The sequence below is a fragment of the Populus alba genome, chromosome 14 (genome assembly GCF_005239225.2).
Source record: "Populus alba chromosome 14, ASM523922v2, whole genome shotgun sequence".
Lineage (NCBI taxonomy): Eukaryota > Viridiplantae > Streptophyta > Magnoliopsida > Malpighiales > Salicaceae > Populus > Populus alba.
Genome location: NC_133297.1, coordinates 20,338,359 through 20,362,971, shown reverse-complemented (window position 1 = coordinate 20,362,971; position 24,613 = coordinate 20,338,359).

Below are 24,613 nucleotides of genomic sequence, written 5' to 3'. Positions count from 1 at the left end.
CATTTCGTATTATAGAGAAGGTGAATGACAATGCGTATAAGGTAGATCTTCCTGGTGATTACAATGTATCAGCTACTTTTAATGTGAAAGACTTATCTCCGTACTTGGATGATGATGACGATTCTGATTTGAGGACAAATCATTTTCAACCCGGGGCTGATGATGTGCATCATGGGAATTATAATCCATCTCGTAAAGCTGAATCTAATATGCAAGAGGATTCATATGGTCCAATGACAAGAGCGAGAGCGAAAACAACTACAACGGGCCTTGACGAATCAAATTGCAATGATTGAAGCTGCGTCGGAGTTAAAAATTAGCAATCAGTTTGAAATTGGTTCAAGGGTGCTTATTTACCTACAATTGGAACTTGGAGATGGGAAAAGCCCTTAATGGTTCTTTTCATGCTGGGCTACTTGTATTTGGATTGATAATGCAAGTGAAGGAATTGATGCTGTTTACGGTCAGAACAGTAGATGGATTTGAACCCGAATTTGAAGTCATCCAATGCATGTGAAAACAAGATTTATGTAGGTAAAATTCAAGTTCAGAACGTGATCTTTCTATATTGTCCAACCATGATAGCATTGGACTTTTGTGTCAAAAGTTATGGCTGTTTTAAATTTAGTCTGCATATGTTTTAGAAATGTCAAAAAAAACGTCTGTTAGTTAAATTTGTCTACTTGCTTTATTAAAAGTCTAGTTTTTAGGCTTGACTTCTGTCATGTTGAATTCACCTAACTTTGGAGGGATGTTCCAAAGATAAATATGTATCAGAATATGAAGAAAACACTTTTGGCCAAGATTTGAAAACTTAATTCAGAGAATTAAGAGTTGTTCTTCCAAATTCGTTTTGTGAAGAACCCTACCTGACTTATCACTCTTCAATCACAAAGAGTGTGGCGTCGAAATCCTAGATTGATCTTTGTGGCGTCCAGATCGACTTATCAAAGTATCATTCTAGTCTATCTCCATCTTATTTACCTTAAATCACTACAATCCAGCCTAAATACCAAAAGAAAGACAACACAACCAGACCCATCCTTCATCCATTTTCATTATAATCATTGTTGCCGATTTTGAATCATTCACGGCACATCATCTATAAATTGACATTTTGTGTGTTCATAGTGTTGTAACTCTAAATGTTGAATTTGAGGTCATTTGGAGATGGTTTTGTCAAATGTGGACTTATTCTGATGTAGTTTGCGTGAGGTTTTCATTCTAGTTTCAATTCTTCCGCAGAAACACTACTATTAGTGCGAAACCTTAGCAAACCAGCTTCAAATCAATTGAAACTTCACATTCTGTGTATTCCGGATGGGATCGCGCCAGAAGTTAAATTTGGGCTAGTTTTGATTTCGGCTTAGGGACGAATTGTTTGGTGGTTCATTTCGGCCGCAGAGGGTTTTGGGTACCAAGACATAAGAGAACGATCTATAAATTGACATTTTGTGTGTTCATAGTGTTGTAGTACTTTAGATGTTGAATTTGAGGTCATTTGGAGATGGTTTGGTCAAATTTGGACTTATTCTGATGTAGTTTGCGTGAGGTTTTCATTCTAGTTGCAATTCTTCCGCAGAAACACTACTATTATTGCGAAACATAAGCAAACCAGCTTCGAATCAATTGAAACTTCACATTCTGTGTATTGCGGATGGGATCGCCCCGTAAGTTAAATTTGGGCTTCTTTTGATTTCAACTTCGGGACGAATTGATTGGTGGTTCATTTCGGCCGCAGTGGGTTTGGGTACGTAGACATAAGAGAACGATCTATAAAGTGATATTTTGTGTGTTCATAGTGTTGTAATAGTAATTGTTGAATTTGAGGTCATTTGGAGATGGTTTGGTCAAATTTGGACTTATTCTGATGTTTTTTGCGTGAGGTTTTCATTCTAGTTTGAATTCTTCCGCAGAAACACTACTATTAGTGCGAAACATTAGCAAACCAGCTTCGAATCAATTGAAACTTAACATTCTGTGTATTGCGGATGGGATCGCCCCGTAAGTTAAATTTGGGCTTCTTTTGATTTCAACTTCGGGACGAATTGATTGGTGGTTCATTTCGGCCGCAGTGGGTTTGGGTACGTTGACATAAGAGAACGATCTATAAAGTGATATTTTGTGTGTTCATAGTGTTGTAATAGTAATTGTTGAATTTGAGGTCATTTGGAGATGGTTTGGTCAAATTTGGACTTATTCTGATGTTTTTTGCGTGAGGTTTTCATTCTAGTTTGAATTCTTCCGCAGAAACACTACTATTAGTGCGAAACATTAGCAAACCAGCTTCGAATCAATTGAAACTTCACATTCTGTGTATTGGGGATGGGATCGCGCCGTAAGTTAAATTTGGGCTTGTTTTGATTTCGGCTTAGGGACGAATTGTTTGGTGGTTCATTTCGGCCGCAGAGGGTTTTGGGTACCAACACATAAGAGAACGATCTATAAATTGACATTTTTGGCGTTCATAGTGTTGTACCACTAAATGTTGAATTTGAGGTCATTTGGAGATCGTTTGGTCAAATTTCGACTTATTCTGATGTAGTTTGCGTGAGGTTTTCATTATAATTTCAATTCTTCCGCAGAAACACTACTATTAGTGCGAAACCTTAGAAAACCAGCTTCAAATCAATTGAAACTTCACATTCTGTGTATTACAGATGGGATCGCGCCCTAAGTTAAATTTGGGCTTGTTTTGATTTCGGCTTAGGGACGAATTGTTTGGTGGTTCCTTTCGGCCGCAGAGGGTTTTGGTTACCAAGACATAAGAGAACGATCTATAAATTGACATATTGTGTGTTCATAGTGTTGTAGTACTAAATGTTGAATTTGAGGTCATTTGGAGATGGTTTGGTCAAATTTGGACTTATTCTGATGTAGTTTGCGTGAGGTTTTCATTCTAGTTGCAATTCTTCCGCAGAAACACTACTATTATTGCGAAACATAAGCAAACCAGCTTCGAATCAATTGAAACTTCACATTCTGTGTATTGCAGATGGGATCGCGCCATAAGTTAAATTTGGGCTAGTTTTGATTTCGGCTTAGGGACGAATTGTTTGGTGGTTCCTTTCGGCCGCAGAGGGTTTTGGGTACCAAGACATAAGAGAACGATCTATAAATTGACATTTTTGGCGTTCATAGTGTTGTCCCACTAAATTTTGAATTTGAGGTCATTTGGAGATCGTTTGGTCAAATTTCGACTTATTCTGATGTAGTTTGCGTGAGGTTTTCATTATAATTTCAATTCTTCCGCAGAAACACTACTATTAGTGCGAAACCTTAGAAAACCAGCTTCAAATCAATTGAAACTTCACATTCTGTGTATTACAGATGGGATCGCGCCCTAAGTTAAATTTGGGCTTGTTTTGATTTCGGCTTAGGGACGAATTGTTTGGTGGTTCCTTTCGGCCGCAGAGGGTTTTGGTTACCAAGACATAAGAGAACGATCTATAAATTGACATATTGTGTGTTCATAGTGTTGTAGTACTAAATGTTGAATTTGAGGTCATTTGGAGATGGTTTGGTCAAATTTGGACTTATTCTGATGTAGTTTGCGTGAGGTTTTCATTCTAGTTGCAATTCTTCCGCAGAAACACTACTATTATTGCGAAACATAAGCAAACCAGCTTCGAATCAATTGAAACTTCACATTCTGTGTATTGCAGATGGGATTCGCGCCATAAGTTAAATTTGGGCTAGTTTTTGATTTCGGCTTAGGGACGAATTGTTTGGTGGTTCCTTTCGGCCGCAGAGGGTTTTGGGTACCAAGACATAAGAGAACGATCTATAAATTGACATTTTTGGCGTTCATAGTGTTGTCCCACTAAATTTTGAATTTGAGGTCATTTGGAGATCGTTTGGTCAAATTTCGACTTATTCTGATGTAGTTTGCGTGAGGTTTTCATTTATAATTTCAATTCTTCCGCAGAAACACTACTATTAGTGCGAAACCTTAGAAAACCAGCTTCAAATCAATTGAAACTTCACATTCTGTGTATTACAGATGGGATCGCGCCCTAAGTTAAATTTGGGCTTGTTTTGATTTCGGCTTAGGGACGAATTGTTTGGTGGTTCCTTTCGGCCGCAGAGGGTTTTGGTTACCAAGACATAAGAGAACGATCTATAAATTGACATATTGTGTGTTCATAGTGTTGTAGTACTAAATGTTGAATTTGAGGTCATTTGGAGATGGTTTGGTCAAATTTGGACTTATTCTGATGTAGTTTTTTTTTTTTGGTAAGCTGACTTATGTATTCTGATGTAGTTTGCGTGAGGTTTTCATTCTAGTTGCAATTCTTCCGCAGAAACACTACTATTATTGCGAAACATAAGCAAACCAGCTTCGAATCAATTGAAACTTCACATTCTGTGTATTGCGGATGGGATCGCGCCAGAAGTTAAATTTGGGCTAGTTTTGATTTCGGCTTAGGGACGAATTGTTTGGTGGTTCATTTCGGCCGCAGAGGGTTTTGGGTACCAAGACATAAGAGAACGTTCTATAAATTGACATTTTGTGTGTTCATAGTGTTGTAACTCTAAATGTTGAATTTGAGGTCATTTGGAGATGGTTTTGTCAAATGTGGACTTATTCTGATGTAGTTTGCGTGAGGTTTTCATTCTAGTTTCAATTCTTCCGCAGAAACACTACTATTAGTGCGAAACCTTAGCAAACCAGCTTCAAATCAATTGAAACTTCACATTCTGTGTATTCCGGATGGGATCGCGCCAGAAGTTAAATTTGGGCTAGTTTTGATTTCGGCTTAGGGACGAATTGTTTGGTGGTTCATTTCGGCCGCAGAGGGTTTTGGGTACCAAGACATAAGAGAACGATCTATAAATTGACATTTTGTGTGTTCATAGTGTTGTAGTACTTTAGATGTTGAATTTGAGCTCATTTGGAGATGGTTTGGTCAAATTTGGACTTATTCTCATGTTTTTTGCGTGAGGTTTTCGTTTTAGTTTCAGTTCTGTCACAGAAACACTACTATTAGTGCGAAACATAAGCAAACCAGCTTCGAATCAATTGAAACTTCACATTCTGTGTATTGCGGATGGGATCGCCCCGTAAGTTAAATTTGGGCTTATTTTGATTTCTACTTCGGGACGAATTGATTGGTGGTTCATTTCGGCCGCAGAGGGTTTGGGTACCTAGACATAAGAGAACGATTTATAAATTGACATTTTGTGTGTTCATAGTGTTGTAATCCTAAATTTTGAATTTGAGGTCATTTGGAGATGGTTTGGTCAAATTTGGACTTATTCTGATGTTTTTTTACCTGTGGTTTTTCATTCTAGTTTCAATTTTGCAGCAGAAACACTACTATTATTGCGAAACATAAGGAAACCAGCTTCGAATCAATTGAAACTTCACATTTTGTGTATTACGGATGGGATCGCGCCCTAAGTTAAATTTGGGCTTGTTTTGATTTCGGCTTAGGGACGAATTGTTTGGTGGTTCATTTTGGCCGCAGAGGGTTTTGGGTACCAAAACATAAGAGAACGATCTATAAATTGACATTTTGTGTGTTCATAGTGTTGTAGTACTAAATGTTATAGATTCAAAGGGGCGGTGCTCCAACAGCCATATCTCCGGCGACCACCGTTGGATCAAGCCAAGATTTGGTTATGTTGTGAACTGAACTATTGTCTACATTCTGACCGGAGGGATCTTCTAAAGCTTCCGCCGTTTAAGAAATCTGGACAATTGAAATTTTCTGGAAAACCCCCTAGTGCTGTCAGAGTCGCCGGCCCGTTTTGCCTTGTTATACCGTTGGATCCAGACTATTTTTTGGTATGTTGTGAACATCTATATTGCCTACATTCTGACCAGAGGGATCGTCCATATTGGATTCCTCCTGCGGAAGCCAGCCATTTGAATATTTCTGGAGAAATCCTTCTCGGAATAGTCAGAGCCGCCGGCATATTTCTCCTTCTTCCACCGTTGGATCAAGCTTATTTTTGGATATGTGATGCATCGGGTTATGATACACATTCTGAACGGTGCAGATTAGAAATTAAGCCTCCAGCAACGTTGTCTACATGTTCAACAGAAGGTCGTCATTCTCAGGTCAGTTTCGGTATAATTAAGATCTGCGGCGATCCAACCGTTAAACTGTGCTGATTTTTGAATATGTTATACATAACATGTGTATCTTCCTTTGAACCGTTGGGATGTTTGAACTGATCGGTGTTCCAATCATAGTGCTGGTCGCTTATTAGTGCTTCTTGGACTGAGTTTTTTCTAGTATTTGTATGCTGCCAAATTGTCTTTGTGTTCTGCTGTCAAATTTGTTCCAATGGTTAGCTCTGACATTGAACAACACAATGGAGTTAAATCTGGACATACTTTACAATTAGAGCTCCAAGACATGCTAAATAGTCATGACATGAATCCTGTGTTGGGTTCTAAAGGTGATGAGTTGAAGGTTGGGTCTAAGCAACAAGAACAGCTACACCTTAGCCCCAAATTGAATTTTTTAAATGCTTTGAAGGGCTCTGATGTTGATGAAAATAAGGGTAGGATGTCCCTTGATATGAATCCAGTCCGTAACTTGCATTTTGCTCCCCCCGCAATAACTGATGGTCGTGTGACAGTAGCTCCTCCACTTGATGTGTTTGAGGATGGCTGTGAACTTTGGAAATCCACTCTAGTTGGTCATTTCGTGGGTCAGAAAATTACCCTATCCTGTTGTTAATTCTATTGCTAAAAGAATATGGGGCTCCCACGGTCTATCCGAAGTTTTATCTTCTGATAATGGATTCTTTCTCTTCACTTTTGATTCTGTCGATCGCCGCCACTAATGTTCTGGAGAGAGCCCCATGGCACATGGCCAACAGACCTTTGGTGCTTAAACGTTGGCATCCGAACATGCAATTTTTGAAAGATGATCTGGATAGAGTTCCGGTATGGGTTAAGCTCTACAATGTTCCTCTCGAGTATTGGACTGTTAAGGGCTGAGTTGTGTAGCGAGTGCTATTGGGGTTCCCCTTCATGCTGACCTTACTACATTGTTGCGTAAAAGGCTTAGCTACGCAAGAGTTTGCGTTGAGATAGAAGCTTCGAAAACGCTGGTGAAGGAATACGACCTTCGTTGTCCAAATGGGTTATTCATAACAATTTCAGCGGATTATGAATGGATTCCTTCAAGGTGCAATAATTGCAATGTCTTTGGACATACCACAGCGATATGTGCTACCAGTAAAGTTGATGATCGTACAATGGGGGCAGAGGGCAAAAGGAAAATAGGAGCTGTGAACTCTAAACATGCAGATAATAAGCAGAATCAGCTTCAATGGCAGGTAGTTGGTAAACGAAATAAGGGTGTTACGATTGGTGAGAAATGATTGTTTGGCATCTAAAGAGCTTAATTGTAATGAGAATGGTTGTTTAGCATCTGCTTTACAGAGTGCTGATTGTAATACGAATGAATCTGCAACATTAGATGTGCCCAATGCTGGTTGTTATGAAGATGAAAATCCTACCTCTCCTCTTATTTTGAAGAGCTTACGAGCAGACATGGTGCCGGAGGAAGGGGATGCATGTACTTCTTTAGATCAAAGTTCAACCATCTGTAATGCAACCATGAACCCTGTTAGTCATGAGGTGAATGTTGATATTGGAGTTATGGGAGGTGGTACAGGTAAGGAAGATGATGATAAGGAGTCGACGTCACTGATCCCAACAAGTCCGCAAAGTCCGATTTCTTCTGACGGGGAAACTTTTATTAATCAGTTAGCTAGCAAGGCTAGAGACTCTCTAGAAAAAAAGAAAACGGGTTCTCCAGGCTTTTCAAAGAAGAGTAAGAAATCTGGCTCCTCGAGGGGGGCAAGTCAAGGTAATCCGTGTGTTGATGTTTGGTACTCCTCTCTATTTCCCTATGATTATTGGATGTTGGAATGTTAGAGGTTTGAATGATCCCATAAAGCATTCAGAACTGCGTCAGCTCATCCATCAAGAGAGGATGGTTTTTTTTGGTTTGGTTGAAACTCGGGTTAGAGACAGGAATAAAGATAATGTTTCGCACTTCTTCTGCGTAATTGGTCATTCTTGTATAATTATGATTTCTCTTGTCGTGGTCGTATTTGGGTTTGTTGGAATGCTGATTTGGTGAAGGTGGATGTTCTGGGAATGTCAGACCAGGCTATCCATGTTTCTGTCATGATATTAGCTACCAATATCTGTTTTAATACTTCAATCATTTACGGAGACAATAATGCATCTGTACGTGAGGCTTTATGGTCTGATATTGTGAGTCGTAGTGATGGATGGGAGTCAACCCCATGGATTCTTATGGGCGACTTTAATGCTATCCGCAACCAGTCAGAGAGGTTAGGGGGGTCTTCTACGTGGGCTGGTCATATGGACAGATTGGAAACATGTATACGTGAAGCGAAAGTGGATGATCTTCGGTATTCAGGTATGCATTATACTTGGACGAACCAATGTCCTGAGAATATGATTATGCGGAAACTAGATAGAGTGCTTGTGAATGAGAAGTGGAATATCCGCTTCCCATTGTCGGAAGCGAGATTCTTGCCTGCTGGTATGTCAGATCATTCTCCCATGGTGGTAAAAGTCACTGGCAATGTTCAGAACATAAAGAAACCATTCAGATTCTTCGATATGTGGATGGATCATGACGAGTTCATGCCCTTGGTGAAGAAAGTATGGGATCAGCATTCAGGAGGGTGTCCAATGTATCAACTGTGTTGCAAACTAAGGAAGCTAAAGCAGGAACTTAAACATTTCAATAAGACTCACTTCTCCAATATTTCCGATAGAGTCAAAGATGCAAAAGATCACATGGATAGGGCTCAACAAGCTCTGCATACAGCGCCTGAGGACCCAACATTGCGTATGCGAGAAAGAGATGCTGTTCGTAACTATGCTTCTACTGTCAGGGCGGAAGAGTGTTTTTTCAGACAAAAGGCAAGGATACAATGGCTTAGCTTGGGGGATCAGAATACTAGCTACTTTCACAAATCAGTAAATGGTAGACAGAATAGAAATAAGCTTCTCTCGGTTACAAGGGAGGATGGAGAAGTTGCTGAAGGACACGAGGCAGTCAAATCAGAAGTAATTGCATACTTCCAGCGTGTATTGGGAGTGAAACAGATGCCTAGGGTCCTGAACGAGGAAGTGATGCAATCGGCAATTATTTACAAATTGTCGGCAACTCAACAGCATGTACTAGCACAAGATGTCACAAAGAGAGGAGATTAAGCATGCTATGTTTAGTTTTGAAAAACAACAAAGCTCCTGGTCCAGATGGCTTCAACGCAGGTTTCTTCAAAAGAATGTGGCACATAGTGGGGGAAGATGTAATCAACGCTGTTAGCTCCTTCTTCCAGACTCGTAGAATGCTTAAAGAAATGAATGCTACATCCATTTCCCTTATCCCTAAAGTTGCTAATCCTACGAGGTTGACAGATTTTCGTCCTATATCTTGCTGCAATACAGTATACAAATGCATCGCGAAGATTCTAGCTGGGAGAATGAAAGTTGTTTTACCATCCTTAGTAGGTCCGTATCAAACAGCTTTTATCTCTGGACGGAGAATCAGCGACAATATTCTTTTGTCTCAGGAACTAATGAAAGGCTATCACACAACTACGGGTCCTGCTCGTTGTGCTATGAAAGTAGACCTGATGAAGGCTTATGACTCTGTTCGGTGGATTTCGTTGATGCTACGTTGATAAAAATGGGATTCCCTAGAACAGTCATTGATTGGATCATGGTTTGTGTTACATCATGTCAATTCTCAATCATCGTCAACGGTGAACTTGCGGGTTACTTCCAAGGGGGGAGAGGGCTGAGACAAGGTGATCCATTATCTCCATATTTGTTTGTCCTATGCATGGAAATCCTGTCAGGGCTGTTCTGCAATATGAGTGCCAACCAAAACTTCAAGTTCCACTGGAGATGCAAGAAGGACAGAATTTCTCATCTTTGCTTTGCCGACGACTTGATGATATTCAGCAAAGGGGATGTACATTCAATCCGTATGATCAAAAATGTACTCACAGAGTTTCAGGTTCTATCAGGTCTATATCCAAATCCAAACAAAAGTGACATCTTCTGAGCGGTTCGTTAGGAGCTGAGAGGGAACAGATTATCAGTATTCTTGGGTTTAGAGAGGGGGAGCTTCCTATGAAATATTTGGGAGTGCCTCTTATCTCGTCCAGACTAAAGGCTGTTAATTGTAAGGGCCTTGTGGATCGAATTACCGCCAAAGTTCGACATTGGACCTGTAGAACACTCTCTTTCGCAGGGCGAGTACAACTGATTAACTCAGTCTTATTCTCCATCCAGGTCTATTGGGCATCTCTATTCCTATTACCTGGGGAAGTAGTGAAAAATGTTGAGCAAATTATGAGATCCTTTCTTTGGTCAGGTTCAGATATGAGCACTACCAGGGCTAAAGTGGCTTGGGATCAGGTATGTCTTCCAAAAAAGGAGGGGGGGCTAGGCATAAAAAGGATAGCAGAATGGAACAAGATTGCCTTGTTGAAACATATTTGGAACTTGTGCAATGACTCAGACGGCTCAATCTGGTCTACTTGGATCAGATCCAATCTCTTGCGAGGTAGGAATTTCTGGACAATCAAGGCGCCAGGAAGCTGCTCTTGGGCTTGGGGAAAGATTCTAAAGCTCAGATCCTTAGCATGGCCGAAGATGAAGCACGTCATCGGAGATGGAATGACAACCTCTCTATGGTTGACAATTGGCATCCTCACAGCCCGCTCGCTGATACCTACGGTGAACGTTTCATCTATGATTCAGGTATGGAACACAACGCGAGAGTGAACGTGCTGATTAATAACTTAGAATGGAGAATTCCTATCACTCATGCTATTGGCTGGCACCCCATTTTAGAAGCTATTCCTTCCACCTCTACTCCTAAGGGGCAAAAGGATGAGATTGTTTGGTTGGATTCGCCAAATCAGAGTTTCTCAGTCAAAGTAGCTTGGGAACAACTAAGAATTCATCATCAAATGGTTGATTGGCATGACATCGTGTGGTTCAAGAATGCTGTCCCAAGACATGCATTTCTTCTTTGGGTGGCTATCCAACGGAAACTCTCAACGCAGGATAGACTTCATCGGTTTGGTATTCATGGTCCCAATAGGTGCTCACTCTGTCTCTGCAATAATGAAGATCACAACCACTTGTTCTTTGAATGCTCCTTTGCGAAAGCATTATGGTGGAATGTTTGTGGTAGATGCGACATTCCAAGAATGACAAAAAGCTTGGATGAATGGATTCGATTGGCCACTGTCTCTTGGCATGGAAAAAGTTTCGTCAACTTTTCTCGTAAACTGGGTTTCGCAGCTACAGTGTATTGTATCTGGCAAGAACGGAATGCAAGGATCTTTGCAGATGTGTCTAAAGCTTCGAATTTGGTTTTTGATCAAATCGAATGTATCATTCGCGATAAGCTTGTTTTGATAAGGAATGTTCAACAAACAGATGAAAACATAAGGATCCAAAGACTTTGGAGGGTCAATAACATGGACTCTTAATTTGATGTTTAGCTGGTTGTTTTTGTACCCCTAGCATATCTAGTTGGTCCAAGTTTTGTTTTGTTGTGGCTAGCCTGTAGCCATTTGTTGGTTTTCGTTTCTGTCCTCATTGTAAATCTTGGGTATGCCCATTATATTCTTTGTATCATTTTCTTTTAATACATAAGTCAGCTTACCAAAAAAAAAAGTAGTACTAAATGTTGAATTTGAGGTCATTTGGAGATGGTTTGGTCAAATTTGCAATTATTCTAATGTAGTTTGCGTGAGGTTTTCATTCTAGTTGCAATTCTTCCGCAGAAACACTACTATTAGTGCGAAATCTTAGCAAACCAGCTTCAAATCAATTGAAACTTCACATTCTGTGTATTGCGGATGGGATCGCGCCCTAAGTTAAATTTGGGCTTGTTTTGATTTCGGTTTAGGGACAAATTGTTTGGTGGTTCATTTCGGCCGCAGAGGGTTTTGGGTACCAAGACATAAGAGAACGATCTATAAATTGACATTTTTGGTGTTCATAGTGTTGCACCACTAAATGTTGAATTTGAGGTCATTTGGAGATCGTTTGGTCAAATTTGGACTTATTCTGATGTTTTTTGCGTGAGGTTTTCATTCTAGTTTGAATTCTTCCGCAGAAACACTACTATTAGTGCGAAACATAAGCAAACCAGCTTCGAATCAATTGAAACTTCACATTCTGTGTATTGCGGATGGGATCGCCCCGTAAGTTAAATTTGGGCTTCTTTTGATTTCAACTTCGGGACGAATTGATTGGTGGTTCATTTCGGCCGCTGTGGGTTTGGGTACGTAGACATAAGAGAACGATCTATAAAGTGATATTTTGTGTTCATAATGTTGTAATAGTAATTGTTGAATTTGAGGTCATTTGGAGATGGTTTGGTCAAATTTGGACTTATTCTGATGTTTTTTGCCTGTGGTTTTCATTCTAGTTTCAATTTTGCAGCAGAAACACTACTATTATTGCGAAACATAAGGAAACCAGCTTCGAATCAATTGAAACTTCACATTCTGTGTATTGCGGATGGGATCGCGCCAGAAGTTAAATTTGGGATAGTTTTGATTTCGGCTTAGGGACGAATTGTTTGGTGGTTCATTTCGGCCGCAGAGGGTTTTGGGTACCAAGACATAAGAGAACGATCTATAAATTGACATTTTGTGTGTTCATAGTGTTGTAACTCTAAATGTTGAATTTGAGGTCATTTGGAGATGGTTTTGTCAAATGTGGACTTATTCTGATGTAGTTTGCGTGAGGTTTTCATTCTAGTTGCAATTCTTCCGCAGAAACACTACTATTATTGCGAAACATAAGCAAACCAGCTTCGAATCAATTGAAACTTCACATTCTGTGTATTGCAGATGGGATCGCGCCATAAGTTAAATTTGGGCTAGTTTTGATTTCGGCTTAGGGACGAATTGTTTGGTGGTTCATTTCGGCCGCAGAGGGTTTTGGGTACCAAGACATAAGAGAACGATCTATAAATTGACATTTTGTGTGTTCATAGTGTTGTAGTACTTTAGATGTTGAATTTGAGCTCATTTGGAGATGGTTTGGTCAAATTTGGACTTATTCTCATGTTTTTTGCGTGAGGTTTTCGTTTTAGTTTCAGTTCTGTCACAGAAACACTACTATTAGTGCGAAACATAAGCAAACCAGCTTCGAATCAATTGAAACTTCACATTCTGTGTATTGCGGATGGGATCGCCCCGTAAGTTAAATTTGGGCTTATTTTGATTTCTACTTCGGGACGAATTGATTGGTGGTTCATTTCGGCCGCAGAGGGTTTGGGTACCTAGACATAAGAGAACGATTTATAAATTGACATTTTGTGTGTTCATAGTGTTGTAATCCTAAATTTTGAATTTGAGGTCATTTGGAGATGGTTTGGTCAAATTTGGACTTATTCTGATGTTTTTTACCTGTGGTTTTCATTCTAGTTTCAATTTTGCAGCAGAAACACTACTATTATTGCGAAACATAAGGAAACCAGCTTCGAATCAATTGAAACTTCACATTTTGTGTATTACGGATGGGATCGCGCCCTAAGTTAAATTTGGGCTTGTTTTGATTTCGGCTTAGGGACGAATTGTTTGGTGGTTCATTTTGGCCGCAGAGGGTTTTGGGTACCAAAACATAAGAGAACGATCTATAAATTGACATTTTGTGTGTTCATAGTGTTGTAGTACTAAATGTTGAATTTGAGGTCATTTGGAGATGGTTTGGTCAAATTTGCAATTATTCTAATGTAGTTTGCGTGAGGTTTTCATTCTAGTTGCAATTCTTCCGCAGAAACACTACTATTAGTGCGAAATCTTAGCAAACCAGCTTCAAATCAATTGAAACTTCACATTCTGTGTATTGCGGATGGGATCGCGCCCTAAGTTAAATTTGGGCTTGTTTTGATTTCGGTTTAGGGACAAATTGTTTGGTGGTTCATTTCGGCCGCAGAGGGTTTTGGGTACCAAGACATAAGAGAACGATCTATAAATTGACATTTTTGGTGTTCATAGTGTTGCACCACTAAATGTTGAATTTGAGGTCATTTGGAGATCGTTTGGTCAAATTTGGACTTATTCTGATGTTTTTTGCGTGAGGTTTTCATTCTAGTTTGAATTTTTTTTTTTTTGGTAAGCTGACTTATGTATTAAAAGAAAATGATACAAAGAATATAATGGGCATACCCAAGATTTACAATGAGGACAGAAACGAAAACTAACAAATGGCTACAGGCTAGCCACAACAAAACAAAAACTTGGACCAACTAGATATGCTAGGGGTACAAAAACACCAGCTAAACATCAAATTAAGAGTCCATGTTATTGACCCTCCAAAGTCTTTGGATCCTTATGTTTTCATCTGTTTGTTGAACATTCCTCATCAAAACAAGCTTATCGCGAATGATACATTCGATTTGATCAAAAACCAAATTCGAAAGTTTTAGACACATCTGCAAAGATCCTTGCATTCCGTTCTTGCCAAATACAATACACTGTAGCTGCGAAACCCAGTTTACGAGAAAAGTTGACGAAACTTTTCCATGCCAAGAGACAGTGGCCAATCGAATCCATTCATCCAAGCTTTTTGTCATTCTTGGAATGTCGCATCTATCACAAACATTCCACCATAATGCTTTCGCAAAGGAGCATTCGAAGAACAAGTGGTTGTGATCTTCATTATTGCAGAGACAGAGTGAGCACCTATTGGGACCATGAATACCAAACCGATGAAGTCTATCCTGCGTTGAGAGTTTCCGTTGGATAGCCACCCAAAGAAGAAATGCATGTCTTGGGACAGCATTCTTGAACCACACGATGTCATGCCAATCAACCATTTGATGATGAATTCTGAGTGTTCCCAAGCTACTTTGACTGAAAAAACTCTGATTTGGCGAATCCAACCAAACAAATCTCATCCTTTTGCCCCTTAGGAGTAGAGGTGGAAGGAATAGCTTCTAAAAATGGGGTGCCAGCCAATAGCATGAGTGATAGGAATTCTCCATTCTAAGTTATTAATCAGCACGTTCACTCTCGCGTTGTGTTCCATACCTGAATCATAGATGAAACGTTCACCGTAGGTATCAGCGAGCGGGCTGTGAGGATGCCAATTGTCAAACCATAGAGAGGTTGTCATTCCATCTCCGATGACGTGCTTCATCTTCGGCCATGCTAAGGATCTGAGCTTTAGAATCTTTCCCCAAGCCCAAGAGCTGCTTCCTGGTGCCTTGATTGTCCAGAAATTCCTACCTCGCAAGAGATTGGATCTGATCCAAGTAGACCAGATTGAGCCATCTGAGTTATTGCACAAGTTCCAAATATGTTTCAACAAGGCAATCTTGTTCCATTCTGCTATCCTTTTTATGCCTAGCCCCCCCTCCTTTTTTGGAAGACATACCTGATCCCAAGCCACTTTAGCCCTGGTAGTGCTCATATCTGAACCTGACCAAAGAAAGGATCTCATAATTTGCTCAACATTTTTCACTACTTCCCCAGGTAATAGGAATAGAGATGCCCAATAGACCTGGATGGAGAATAAGACTGAGTTAATCAGTTGTACTCGCCCTGCGAAAGAGAGTGTTCTACAGGTCCAATGTCGAACTTTGGCGGTAATTCGATCCACGAGGCCCTTATAATTAACAGCCTTTAGTCTGGACGAGATAAGAGGCACTCCCAAATATTTCATAGGAAGCTCCCCCTCTCTAAACCCAAGAATACTGATAATCTGTTCCCTCTCAGCTCCTAACGAACCGCTCAAGAAGATGTCTCTTTTGTTTGGATTTGGATATAGACCTGATAGAACCTGAAACTCTGTGAGTACATTTTTGATCATACGGATTGAATGTACATCCCCTTTGCTGAATATCATCAAGTCGTCGGCAAAGCAAAGATGAGAAATTCTGTCCTTCTTGCATCTCCAGTGGAACTTGAAGTTTTGGTTGGCACTCATATTGCAGAACAGCCCTGACAGGATTTCCATGCATAGGACAAACAAATATGGAGATAATGGATCACCTTGTCTCAGCCCTCTCCCCCTTGGAAGTAACCCGCAAGTTCACCGTTGACGTTGATTGAGAATTGACATGATGTAACACAAAACCATGATCCAATCAATGACTGTTCTAGGGAATCCCATTTTTATCAACGTAGCATCAACGAAATCCCACCGAACAGAGTCATAAGCCTTCATCAGGTCTACTTTCATAGCACAACGAGCAGGACCCGTAGTTGTGTGATAGCCTGTCATTAGTTCCTGAGACAAAAGAATATTGTCGCTGATTCTCCGTCCAGAGATAAAAGCTGTTTGATACGGACCTACTAAGGATGGTAAAACAACTTTCATTCTCCCAGCTAGAATCTTCGCGATGCATTTGTATACTGTATTGCAGCAAGATATAGGACGAAAAATCTGTCAACCTCGTAGGATTAGCAACTTTAGGGATAAGGGAAATGGATGTAGCATTCATTTCTTTAAGCATTCTACGAGTCTGGAAGAAGGAGCTAACAGCGTTGATTACATCTTCCCCCACTATGTGCCACATTCTTTTGAAGAAACCTGCGTTGAAGCCATCTGGACCAGGAGCTTTGTTGTTTTTCAAACTAAACATAGCATGCTTAATCTCCTCTCTTGTGACATCTTGTGCTAGTACATGCTGTTGAGTTGCCGACAATTTTGTAAATAATTGCCGATTGCATCACTTCATCGTTCAGGACCCTAGGCATCTGTTTCACTCCCAATACACGCTGGAAGTATGCAATTACTTCTGATTTGACTGCCTCGTGTCCTTCAGCGACTTCTCCATCCTCCCTTGTAACCGAGAGAAGCTTATTTCTATTCTGTCTACCATTTACTGATTTGTGAAAGTAGCTAGTATTCTGATCCCCCAAGCTAAGCCATTGTATCCTTGCCTTTTGTCTGAAAAAAACACTCTTCCGCCCTGACAGTAGAAGCATAGTTACGAACAGCATCTCTTTCTCGCATACGCAATGTTGGATCCTCAGGCGCTGTATGCAGAGCTTGTTGAGCCCTATCCATGTGATCTTTTGCATCTTTGACTCTATCGGAAATATTGGAGAAGTGAGTCTTATTGAAATGTTTAAGTTCCTGCTTTAGCTTCCTTAGTTTGCAACACAGTTGATACATTGGACACCCTCCTGAATGCTGATCCCATACTTTCTTCACCAAGGGCATGAACTCGTCATGATCCATCCACATATCGAAGAATCTGAATGGTTTCTTTATGTTCTGAACATTGCCAGTGACTTTTACCACCATGGGAGAATGATCTGACATACCAGCAGGCAAGAATCTCGCTTCCGACAATGGGAAGCGCATATTCCACTTCTCATTCACAAGCACTCTATCTAGTTTCCGCATAATCATATTCTCAGGACATTGGTTCGTCCAAGTATAATGCATACCTGAATACCGAAGATCATCCACTTTCGCTTCACGTATACATGTTTCCAATCTGTCCATATGACCAGCCCACGTAGAAGACCCCCCTAACCTCTCTGACTGGTTGCGGATAGCATTAAAGTCGCCCATAAGAATCCATGGGGTTGACTCCCATCCATCACTACGACTCACAATATCAGACCATAAAGCCTCACGTACAGATGCATTATTGTCTCCGTAAATGATTGAAGTATTAAAACAGATATTGGTAGCTAATATCATGACAGAAACATGGATAGCCTGGTCTGACATTCCCAGAACATCCACCTTCACCAAATCAGCATTCCAACAAACCCAAATACGACCACGACAAGAGAAATCATAATTATACAAGAATGACCAATTACGCAGAAGAAGTTGCGAAACATTATCTTTTATTCCTGTCTCTAACCCGAGTTTCAACCAAACCAAAAAAAACCATCCTCTCTTGATGGATGAGCTGACGCAGTTCTGAATGCTTTATGGGATCATTCAAACCTCTAACATTCCAACATCCAATAATCATAGGGAAATAGAGAGGAGTACCAAACATCAACACACGGATTACCTTGACTTGCCCCCCCTCGAGGAGCCAGATTTCTTACTCTTCTTTGAAAAGCCTGGAGAACCCGTTTTCTTTTTTTCTAGAGAGTCTCTAGCCTTGCTAGCTAACTGATTAATAAAAGTTTCCCCGTCAGAAGAAATCGGACTTTGCGGACTTGTTGGGATCAGTGACGTCGACTCCTTATCATCATCTTCCTTACCTGTACCACCTCCCATAACTCCAATATCAACATTCACCTCATGACTAACAGGGTTCATGGTTGCATTACAGATGGTTGAACTTTGATCTAAAGAAGTACATGCATCCCCTTCCTCCGGCACCATGTCTGCTCGTAAGCTCTTCAAAATAAGAGGAGAGGTAGGATTTTCATCTTCATAACAACCAGCATTGGGCACATCTAATGTCGCAGATTCATTCGTATTACAATCAGCACTCTGTAAAGCAGATGCTAAACAACCATTCTCATTACAATTAAGCTCTTTAGATGCCAAACAATCATTCTCACCAATCGTAACACCCTTATTTCGTTTACCAACTACCTGCCATTGAAGCTGATTCTGCTTATTATCTGCATGTTTAGAGTTCACAGCTCCTATTTTCCTTTTGCCCTCTGCCCCCATTGTACGATCATCAACTTTACTGGTAGCACATATCGCTGTGGTATGTCCAAAGACATTGCAATTATTGCACCTTGAAGGAATCCATTCATAATCCGCTGAAATTGTTATGAATAACCCATTTGGACAGCGAAGGTCGTATTCCTTCACCAGCATTTTCGAAGCTTCTATCTCAACGCAAACTCTTGCGTAGCTAAGCCTTTTACGCAACAATGTAGTAAGGTCAGCATGAAGGGGAACCCCAATAGCACTCGCTACATAACTCAGCCCCTTAACAGTCCAATACTCGAGAGGAACATTGTAGAGCTTAACCCATACCGGAACTCTATCCAGATCATCTTTCAAAAATTGCATGTTCGGATGCCAACGTTTAAGCACCAAAGGTCTGTTGGCCATGTGCCATGGGGCTCTCTCCAGAACATTAGTGGCGCGATCGACAGAATCAAAAGTGAAGAGAAAGAATCCATTATCAGAAGATAAAACTTCGGACAGACCATGGGAGCCCCATATTCTTTTAGCAATAGAATTAACAACAGGATAGGGTAATTTCTGACCCACGAAATGACCAACTAGAGTGGATTTCCAAAGTTCACAGCCATCCTCAAACACATCAAGTGGAGGAGCTACTGTCACACGACCATCAGTTATTGCGGGGGGAGCAAAATGCAAGTTACGGACTGGATTCATATCAAGGGACATCCTACCCTTATTTTTCATCAACATCAGAGCCCTTCAAAGCATTTAAAAAATTCAATTTGGGGCTAAGGTGTAGCTGTTCTTGTTGCTTAGACCCAACCTTCAACTCATCACCTTTAGAACCCAACACAGGATTCATGTCATGACTATTTAGCATGTCTTGGAGCTCTAATTGTAAAGTATGTCCAGATTTAACTCCATTGTGTTGTTCAATGTCAGAGCTAACCATTGGAACAAATTTGACAGCAGAACACAAAGACAATTTGGCAGCATACAAATACTAGAAAAAACTCAGTCCAAGAAGCACTAATATAAGCGACCAGCACTATGATTGGAACACCGATCAGTTCAAACATCCCAACGGTTCAAAGGAAGATACACATGTTATGTATAACATATTCAAAAATCAGCACAGTTTAACGGTTGGATCGCCGCAGATCTTAATTATACCGAAACTGACCTGAGAATGACGACCTTCTGTTGAACATGTAGACAACGTTGCTGGAGGCTTAATTTCTAATCTCCACCGTTCAGAATGTGTATCATAACCCGATGCATCACATATCCAAAAATAAGCTTGATCCAACGGTGGAAGAAGGAGAAATATGCCGGCGGCTCTGACTATTCCGAGAAGGATTTCTCCAGAAATATTCAAATGGCTGGCTTCCGCAGGAGGAATCCAATATGGACGATCCCTCTGGACAGAATGTAGGCAATATAGATGTTCACAACATACCAAAAAATAGTCTGGATCCAACGGTATAACAAGGCAAAACGGGCCGGCGACTCTGACAGCACTAGGGGGTTTTCCAGAAAATTTCAATTGTCCAGATTTCTTAAACGGCGGAAGCTTTAGAAGATCCCTCCGGTCAGAATGTAGACAATAGTTCAGTTCACAACATAACCAAATCTTGGCTTGATCCAACGGTGGTCGCCGGAGATATGGCTGTTGGAGCACCGCCCCTTTGAATCTTTCCTCTCTAACGTCTCTCTAACCTCTCTCTATACTCTCTTGACCTTCCAAGCTTTTTGTCATTCTTGGAATGTCGCATCTATCACAAACATTCCACCATAATGCTTTCGCAAAGGAGCATTCGAAGAACAAGTGGTTGTGATCTTCATTATTGCAGAGACAGAGTGAGCACCTATTGGGACCATGAATACCAAACCGATGAAGTCTATCCTGCGTTGAGAGTTTTCGTTGGATAGCCACCCAAAGAAGAAATGCATGTCTTGAGGTTTTCATTGTAGTTGCAATTCTTCCGCAGAAACACTACTATTATTGCGCAACATAAGCAAACCAGCTTCGAATCAATTGAAACTTCACATTCTGTGTATTGCGGATGGGATCGCGCCATAAGTTAAATTTGGGCTAGTTTTGATTTCGGCTTAGGGACGAATTGTTTGGTGGTTCCTTTCGGCCGCAGAGGGTTTTGGGTACCAAGACATAAGAGAACGATCTATAAATTGACATTTTGTGTGTTCATAGTGTTGTAATGCTAAATGTTGAATTTGAGGTCATTTGGAGATGGTTTGGTCAAATTTGGACTTATTCTGATGTAGTTGGCGTGAGGTTTTCATTCTAGTTTCAATTCTTCCGCAGAAACACTACTATTAATGCGAAACATTAGCAAACCAGCTTCGAATCCATTGAAGCTTGACATTCTGTGTATTGGGGATGGGATCGCCCCGTAAGTTAAATTTGGGCTTGTTTTGATTTCGGCTTAGGGACGAATTGTTTGGTGGTTCATTTCGGCCGCAGAGGGTTTTGGGTACCAAGACATAAGAGAACGATCTATAAATTGACATTTTGTGTGTTCATAGTGTTGTAACACTAATTGTTGAATTTGAGGTCATTTGGAGATGGTTTGGTCAAATTTGGACTTATTCTAATGTAGTTTGCGTGAGGTTTTCATTCTAGTTGCAGTTCTTCCGCAGAAACACTACTATTAGTGCGAAACATAAGCAAACCAGTTCGAATCAATTGAAACTTCACATTCTGTGTATTGCGGATGGGATCGCGCCGTAAGTTAAATTTGGGCTTGTTTTGATTTTTTTTTTTGGTAAGCTGACTTATGTATTAAAAGAAAATGATACAAAGAATATAATGGGCATACCCAAGATTTACAATGAGGACAGAAACGAAAACCAACAAATGGCTACAGGCTAGCCACAACAAAACAAAAACTTGGACCAACTAGATATGCTAGGGGTACAAAAACAACCAGCTAAACATCAAATTAAGAGTCCATGTTATTGACCCTCCAAAGTCTTTGGATCCTTATGTTTTCATCTGTTTGTTGAACATTCCTTATCAAAACAAGCTTATCGCGAATGATACATTCGATTTGATCAAAAACCAAATTCGAAGCTTTAGACACATCTGCAAAGATCCTTGCATTCCGTTCTTGCCAGATACAATACACTGTAGCTGCGAAACCCAGTTTACGAGAAAAGTTGACGAAACTTTTTCCATGCCAAGAGACAGTGGCCAATCGAATCCATTCATCCAAGCTTTTTGTCATTCTTGGAATGTCGCATCTATCACAAACATTCCACCATAATGCTTTCGCAAAGGAGCATTCGAAGAACAAGTGGTTGTGATCTTCATTATTACAGAGACAGAGTGAGCACCTATTGGGACCATGAATACCAAACCGATGAAGTCTATCCTGCGTTGAGAGTTTCCGTTGGATAGCCACCCAAAGAAGAAATGCATGTCTTGGGACAGCATTCTTGAACCACACGATGTCATGCCAATCAACCATTTGATGATGAATTCTTAGTTGTTCCCAAGCTACTTTGACTGAGAAACTCTGATTTGGCGAATCCAACCAAACAATCTCATCCTTTTGCCCCTTAGGAGTAGAGGTGGAAGGAATAGCTTCTAAAATGGGGTGCCAGCCAATAGCATGAGTGATAGGAATTCTCCATTCTAAGTTATTAATCAGCACGTTCACTCTCGCGTTGTGTTCCATACCTGAATCATAGATGAACGTTCACCGTAGGTATCAGCGAGCGGGCTGTGAGGATGCCAATTGTCAAACCATAGAGAGGTGGTCATTCCATCTCCGATGACGTGCTTCATCTTCGGCCATGCTAAGGATCTGAGCTTTAGAATCTTTCCCCAAGCCCAAGAGCAGCTTCCTGGCGCCTTGATTGTCCAGAAATTCCTACCTCGCAAGAGATTGGATCTGATCCAAGTAGACCAGATTGAGCCATCTGAGTCATCGCACAAGTTCCAAATATGTTTCAACAAGGCAATCTTGTTCCATTCTGCTATCCTTTTTATGCCTAGCCCCCCCTCCTTTTTTGGAAGACATACCTGATCCCAAGCCACTTTAGCCCTGGTAGTGCTCATATCTGAACCTGACCAAAGAAAGGATCTCATAATTTGCTCAACATTTTTCACTACTTCCCCAGGTAATAGGAATAGAGATGCCCAATAGACCTGGATGGAGAATAAGACTGAGTTAATCAGTTGTACTCGCCCTGCGAAAGAGAGTGTTCTACAGGTCCAATGTCGAACTTTGGCGGTAATTCGATCCACGAGGCCCTTACAATTAACAGCCTTTAATCTGGACGAGATAAGAGGCACTCCCAAATATTTCATAGGAAGCTCCCCCTCTCTAAACCCAAGAATACTGATAATCTGTTCCCTCTCAGCTCCTAACGAACCGCTCAAGAAGATGTCACTTTTGTTGGATTTGGATATAGACCTGATAGAACCTGAAACTCTGTGAGTACATTTTTTATCATACGGATTGAATGTACATCCCCTTTGCTGAATATCATCAAGTCGTCGGCAAAGCAAAGATGAGAAATTATGTCCTTCTTGCATCTCCAGTGGAACTTGAAGTTTTGGTTGGCACTCATATTGCAGAACAGCCCTGACAGGATTTCCATGCATAGGACAAACAAATATGGAGATAATGGATCACCTTGTCTCAGCCCTCTCCCCCCTTGGAAGTAACCCGCAAGTTCACCGTTGACGTTGATTGAGAATTGACATGATGTAACACAAACCATGATCCAATCAATGACTGTTCTAGGGAATCCCTTTTTTATCAACGTAGCATCAACGAAATCCCACCGAACAGAGTCATAAGCCTTCATCAGGTCTACTTTCATAGCACAACGAGCAGGACCCGTAGTTGTGTGATAGCCTTTCATTAGTTCCTGAGACAAAAGAATATTGTCGCTGATTCTCCGTCCAGAGATAAAAGCTGTTTGATACGGACCTACTAAGGATGGTAAAACAACTTTCATTCTCCCAGCTAGAATCTTCGCGATGCATTTGTATACTGTATTGCAGCAAGATATAGGACGAAATCTGTCAACCTCGTAGGATTAGCAGCTTTAGGGATAAGGGAAATGGATGTAGCATTCATTTCTTTAAGCATTCTACGAGTCTGGAAGAAGGAGCTAACAGCGTTGATTACATCTTCCCCACTATGTGCCACATTCTTTTGAAGAAACCTGCGTTGAAGCCATCTGGACCAGGAGCTTTGTTGTTTTTCAAACTAAACATAGCATGCTTAATCTCCTCTCTTGTGACATCTTGTGCTAGTACATGCTGTTGAGTTGCCGACAATTTGTAAATAATTGCCGATTGCATCACTTCCTCGTTCAGGACCCTAGGCATTTGTTTCACTCCCAATACACGCTGGAAGTATGCAATTACTTCTGATTTGACTGCCTCGTGTCCTTCAGCGACTTCTCCATCCTCCTTGTAACCGAGAGAAGCTTATTTCTATTCTGTCTACCATTTACTGATTTGTGAAAGTAGCTAGTATTCTGATCCCCCAAGCTAAGCCATTGTATCCTTGCCTTTTGTATGAAAAAACACTCTTCCGCCCTGACAGTAGAAGCATAGTTACGAACAGCATCTCTTTCTCGCATACGCAATGTTGGATCCTCAGGCGCTGTATGCAGAGCTTGTTGAGCCCTATCCATGTGATCTTTTGCATCTTTGACTCTATCGGAAATATTGGAGAAGTGAGTCTTATTGAAATGTTTAAGTTCCTGCTTTAGCTTCCTTAGTTTGCAACACAGTTGATACATTGGACAACCTCCTGAATGCTGATCCCATACTTTCTTCACCAAGGGCATGAACTCGTCATGATCCATCCACATATCGAAGAATCTGAATGGTTTCTTTATGTTCTGAACATTGCCAGTGACTTTTACCACCATGGGAGAATGATCTGACATACCAGCAGGCAAGAATCTCGCTTCCGACAATGGGAAGCGCATATTCCACTT